Raw genomic sequence first — 5,550 nt, forward strand, 5'->3', positions numbered from 1 at the left:
TCTTTTTCTATTATTTCTTTCTGCCCTATCCTTAATAGGGGGTTGGTTACACCTACAACCAAAATGGAAACCAAGAGTTTCATGGTTCAAAAATGCTGAATCTCGTCTGAATCATCATTTGTCAGGACTATTCGGGGTAAGCTCCTTGGCTTGGACAGGTCATTTAGTACATGTCGCTATTCCTGCATCCAGGGGGGAATATGTTCGATGGAATAATTTCTTAAGTGTATTACCGCATCCCCAAGGGTTAGGCCCACTTTACGGGTCAGTGGAATCTGTATGCTCAAAACCCCGATTCAAGTAGTCATTTATTTGGTACCTCCCAAGGATCAGGAACTGCCATTCTAACCCTTCTTGGGGGATTCCATCCACAAACGCAAAGTTTATGGCTAACCGATATGGCACATCATCATCTAGCTATCGCAATTCTTTTCCTCATTGCGGGTCATATGTATAGAACTAACTTTGGAATCGGACACAGTATAAAAGATCTTTTAGAAGCACATATTCCTCCGGGAGGACGGTTGGGGCGTGGGCATAAGGGTCTTTATGACACAATCAATAATTCGATTCATTTTCAATTAGGCCTTGCTCTAGCCTCCTTAGGAGTTATTACTTCCTTGGTAGCTCAACACATGTACTCTTTACCTGCTTATGCGTTCATAGCGCAAGATTTTACGACTCAAGCTGCGTTATATACCCATCACCAATACATTGCAGGATTCATCATGACAGGAGCTTTTGCTCATGGAGCTATATTTTTTATTAGAGATTACAATCCAGAACAGAATGAGGATAACGTATTGGCAAGAATGTTAGACCATAAAGAAGCTATCATATCCCATTTAAGTTGGGCCAGCCTCTTTCTAGGGTTCCATACTTTGGGACTTTATGTTCATAATGACGTCATGCTTGCTTTTGGTACTCCCGAAAAACAAATCTTGATCGAACCCATATTTGCCCAATGGATACAATCCGCTCATGGGAAAACTTCATATGGATTTGATGTACTTTTATCTTCGACAAATGGCCCAGCATTTAATGCGGGTCGAAGCATATGGTTGCCCGGCTGGTTAAATGCTATTAATGAGAATAGTATTCATTATTCTTAACAATAGGTCCTGGAGATTTCTTGGTTCATCATGCTATTGCTTTAGGTTTACATACAACTACATTGATCTTAGTAAAAGGTGCTTTAGATGCACGTGGTTCCAAGTTAATGCCAGATAAAAAGGATTTCGGGTATAGTTTTCCTTGCGATGGTCCGGGACGAGGTGGTACTTGTGATATTTCGGCTTGGGACGCATTTTATTTGGCAGTTTTTTGGATGTTAAATACTATTGGATGGGTTACTTTTTATTGGCATTGGAAACACATCACATTATGGCAAGGTAACGTTTCACAGTTTAATGAATCTTCCACTTATTTGATGGGATGGTTAAGAGATTATCTATGGTTAAACTCTTCACAACTTATCAATGGATATAACCCGTTTTATAATAGTAATCAGTCTGGCATGGATGCCTTATTTTCCTTTTGGTATGAATGTTTATCATTCTGCGTGGTTCATGGGATGTTTCTTTTGGCTTTATTATGGGCATGGATGTTCATTTTGGTTTGATTTTTTGGATTATTTTTTTTTCTTATTTGGTTTTATTTTTTTGGCATCTTTTCTTGTTTTTATTGGTTTGGGTCCCTATTTCATCTTTTTGGTTTATCTATATATAATTTTAAAAACTAAAATAATAAATCTATAATAACCTTGTGTATCTGTTTGGTTGTTGGCTAGGGAATATTATATTGGGATAAACTTAGTATGGCTACATGAGATATGCTTATTTCCTGGCGTGTTAGGCAATTATTGATTGAAACTTAACTGACATGGAGCATGGGCTCATGAACACACCTTTGGCAAATTTGATTTCGATGGAAGATAAACCAGTAGCTCTTTCAAATTGTGCAAGCAAGATTGGTTGGATTAGCTCTCACTTTTCTGTAGGTTATATATTCACTTTTTCATCGCTTGCTTTTGATTATTTATGTTGCACTTTCCACGTCGGGGAATATGCGGCTATTCCTCACGTGGGCAAATTCGGTTAATTATTTAATATTCTATCCCAATAATATATTTTTTTTATTAATTTATTAAAATAATAAAAATAGGTATGCACTCTTATATTTATTTCTACATTCTAACAGGATCCGATTGTATCATTATCATTGATAATAAGAGGAACTTAAGCATTATGGCAAAGAAAAGTTTGATTTATGGGAGAAAAGAGGCAAAGAGGCAAAACAGAACAAAAATCATCATTTGATTCGTCGATCCTTAAAAAAGGAAATAAGTGAGATTCCGTCGCTAAGTGAGAAGTGGAAAATTCATGGAAATTATTCCCCACAATCCCTACTGTGCACTACACGTCTTCATCGACGTTGCTTGCTTCTCGCCGGAAGACCGAGAGCTAACTATCGAGAATTTGGACTATCTGGACACATCCTTCGGGAAAATGGTTCAGCAGCATGTTTATTTTATGCCAGGGCAACAAGATCAAGCTGGTAAAGATTTAAGTATCCTTTAATTTTTCTATTTTTTTCATGCTCGACGAGGCCCCTTTACCATTCTGTCTAAATAGGCTATTCTATTTGTACAGATATGGAATAGGGGCGCATTCAAATTCGTCTTTGTTTATTAGAGTTTAGTCCAAGTTTTTTGTTTCATCGCAATCGGGGTAGAGCAGTTTTGGTAGCTCGCAAGGCTCATAACCTGAGGTCACGGGTTCAAATCCTGTCTCCGCAACATTTTTTTTTCAACAATGTAAGTTTGATTCTATTAACTATAATTAATACTTATCTTTTGGGACGCGAGGCAAAAATTCTATATTTCCCGGTCAACTATACCGAATCTTTGATCTTTTTGAATCCATTTCTATTTGGGGGGCGGATAGCGGGAATCGAACCCCGCGTCTTCTCCTGGCAAAGAGAAATTTTTACCATTCGACTATATCCGCATTTTTTTTTTCTTGATAAGAAATTTATGGATAATATTTGTTCAAAGCTATACGAGATCACACTCTTTGGTTTGGGGTCATTTGATAAAACTCTACTACCCAAAAAACAAAAAAGTTCAATTAACAATTCTATAATATATATAAATATATATATATTTATTATATATTAATAATATATTTATTCTATATCTATATATAGAATTCCATATTCAATAATATATTATTCTCTATTTCCATAAAATATTATATATTCTATTGATATCAGATATCAATTTTATCTTTGATTCGTTCGTTTTTTTTTATTTAATTAGTTATTACTATTTCATAGTTATATTTAGTAAATTGCTATTTATTAATATTTTGATTCATATTTCACTCAAGTTACAGAAGTTCGACCCCCCCTCTAATTTTTTTGTTTTCTTTATTTGCATTTTATGGACTTATATTGAATTTGAATGTGTAATTCGTGGAATGGGAGGGTTCATCTCATTTTTTGATCTGCAACGAATGAATTCAAGAGATAAGAGAATTAAGGATACCCACCAAGAAGACTAATCCAATCCATAAAGATGTACCAGAAAATACAAACATTTTTGTTACTCGACCACCCATCAGGAGACGCAAATAAAACAGCTACCAACTAATCAGTAAGATTGATGAAGTAATAATTGCAAAAACAGCCAATGAAAAGCAATAGTCATGTTTTTATCCTCCAAGCTATTAACATATACACCATTTAATCCTCTTACCCACTAAAAAATTTTAATAAATAAAGGGATTTTATCATGAATCCGTTTATTCGAGATGCCTTATTTCCAACTTCTTTTTACCACTTTTATTCTATTCGGACATGAAGTTAAAGGTTCTTTTTACTTCACAAATGGGTAACTGGATCCGTATCCATTTATATAGACCAATTGATAGACTTATAAAGAAAAGTCACACCCTATATCTTTTTCTACATAGTGATCGTATTAACTCATCGAGCTATGTTCTATTTGGCGAAAAAAAAGATAAAATAGAAATTATCTTTTGGAGAGATGGCCGAGTGGTTGATGGCTCCGGTCTTGAAAACCGGTATAGTTCATAAAAAATAACTATCGAGGGTTCGAATCCCTCTCTCTCCTTTTGTTGGATGAATAGATTTTTTTCTTTATTGGCTTTTTTTACTTCTTAGCATCATAAAAAAGGAGAATGGCTCGGCTATACTATCCAGCCGAGCCAGAAAAAACGAGATTGAATTGAAAGAAAGAAGACTTTTTAATATGACCCGGATTTTTACTTTCCTATTTTAACTACTACTTTAGTTAAGAGGAGTCATAGAAAGAACCGGTTTCAAAATCACGATCAATTCCTTTTCAAATCCTCTGCCGCTGCCCGAGCTCTTCCCGCGTGCCATAAATGACCCACGAATAGGAAGAATCCTAGAACAAAATGAGAGGTAGATAACCAACTTCTCGGAGGAGACGTAATTGACTGCATTGATCTCAGTAGCTACGCCCCCTACAGAATTTAAGGAACCTAAAGGAGCATGAGTCATATTTCTGCAGAACGTCGTTCTTTGCCAAGGTTGTATGTCTTTTTTCAACCTACTTAAGTCCAAACCATTAGGACCCCTTAAAGGTTCTAACCAGGGAGCACGCAGATCCCAAAAACGCATTGTTTCTCCTCCAAAAAAACTTCTCCAGTCGGGGTCGGGGGAACGCATTAAGTATTACCTAAACCTGTAGGTCCTTGAGCAGACCCCACGTTAGCTCCAAGACGTTGGTCCTAACTAGAAAAGTAAATGCTTGAGCTTGAGAACTTCTGGGCCCTGTAGGTCCGTAAAACTCACTAGGGTAAGCAGTATTATTAAACCAGACAAAACAACAAGCAATGAAACCACAAACAGATAAAGCAGCTAAACTATAAGACAATTAAGCCTCCCCAGACCATACAAGTGCGCGGCGAGCCCATGCAAAAGGTTTGGTTAAGATATGCCAGATTCCACCAAATATACAAATGAACCTAACCATACATGCCCTCCAATTATCCTTCCAAATCGTCCACACTAACAATCCATCCTTCTCCCCAAAAGGGAGATTTTAGTAAATAACCAAATATAACACTTGGGCTAAGAGTCAAGTTTGTAATTTTTCTTACATCCCCCCCTCCTGGAGCCCAGGATCATATACGCCCCCACAAAATAGAGAGCCTTGAATACTAGAAAGAAAAGCACCTACACCTAACAACATTAAGTGAATACCAAAATGGTGGTCATTTTATTTCTATCTTTCATACATAACCGAAAAATGAAAAGATTCTTCAAGAGTTCGGTTCCCAGAAGTGCATGATAAATACCGCCAAAGCCCAAAACTGCAGAAGAAATTAAGTGAAGTACTCCAGATACAAAGTATGGAAAGGTGTCTATAACTTCTCCCCCAGGACCTACCCCCCAGCCTAAAGTGGCTAGGTGGGGAAGTAAAATCAATCCTTGTTCATACATGGGCTTTCAGGTACAAAATGAGCCACTTCAAATAAAGTCACACAATCAATCATCACG

At 36.7% G+C, this 5,550-nt stretch overlaps 1 non-coding gene and 1 pseudogene across 1 annotated transcript; both read left to right on the forward strand.

The window, feature by feature from the left end:
* The window catches only part of LOC125598959, a 2,459-nt pseudogene extending 1,677 nt beyond the window's left edge, over nucleotides 1-782 (forward strand).
* A 3,260-nt stretch (nucleotides 783-4,042) lies between these two features.
* Nucleotides 4,043-4,135, forward strand: TRNAS-UGA. Its single transcript has one exon. It is a non-coding gene; the product is annotated as a tRNA-Ser (tRNA).
* Nucleotides 4,136-5,550: the final 1,415 nt, after the last annotated feature.

Source organism: Brassica napus, unplaced genomic scaffold (genome assembly GCF_020379485.1).
Source record: "Brassica napus cultivar Da-Ae unplaced genomic scaffold, Da-Ae ScsIHWf_1811;HRSCAF=2447, whole genome shotgun sequence".
NCBI lineage: Eukaryota > Viridiplantae > Streptophyta > Magnoliopsida > Brassicales > Brassicaceae > Brassica > Brassica napus.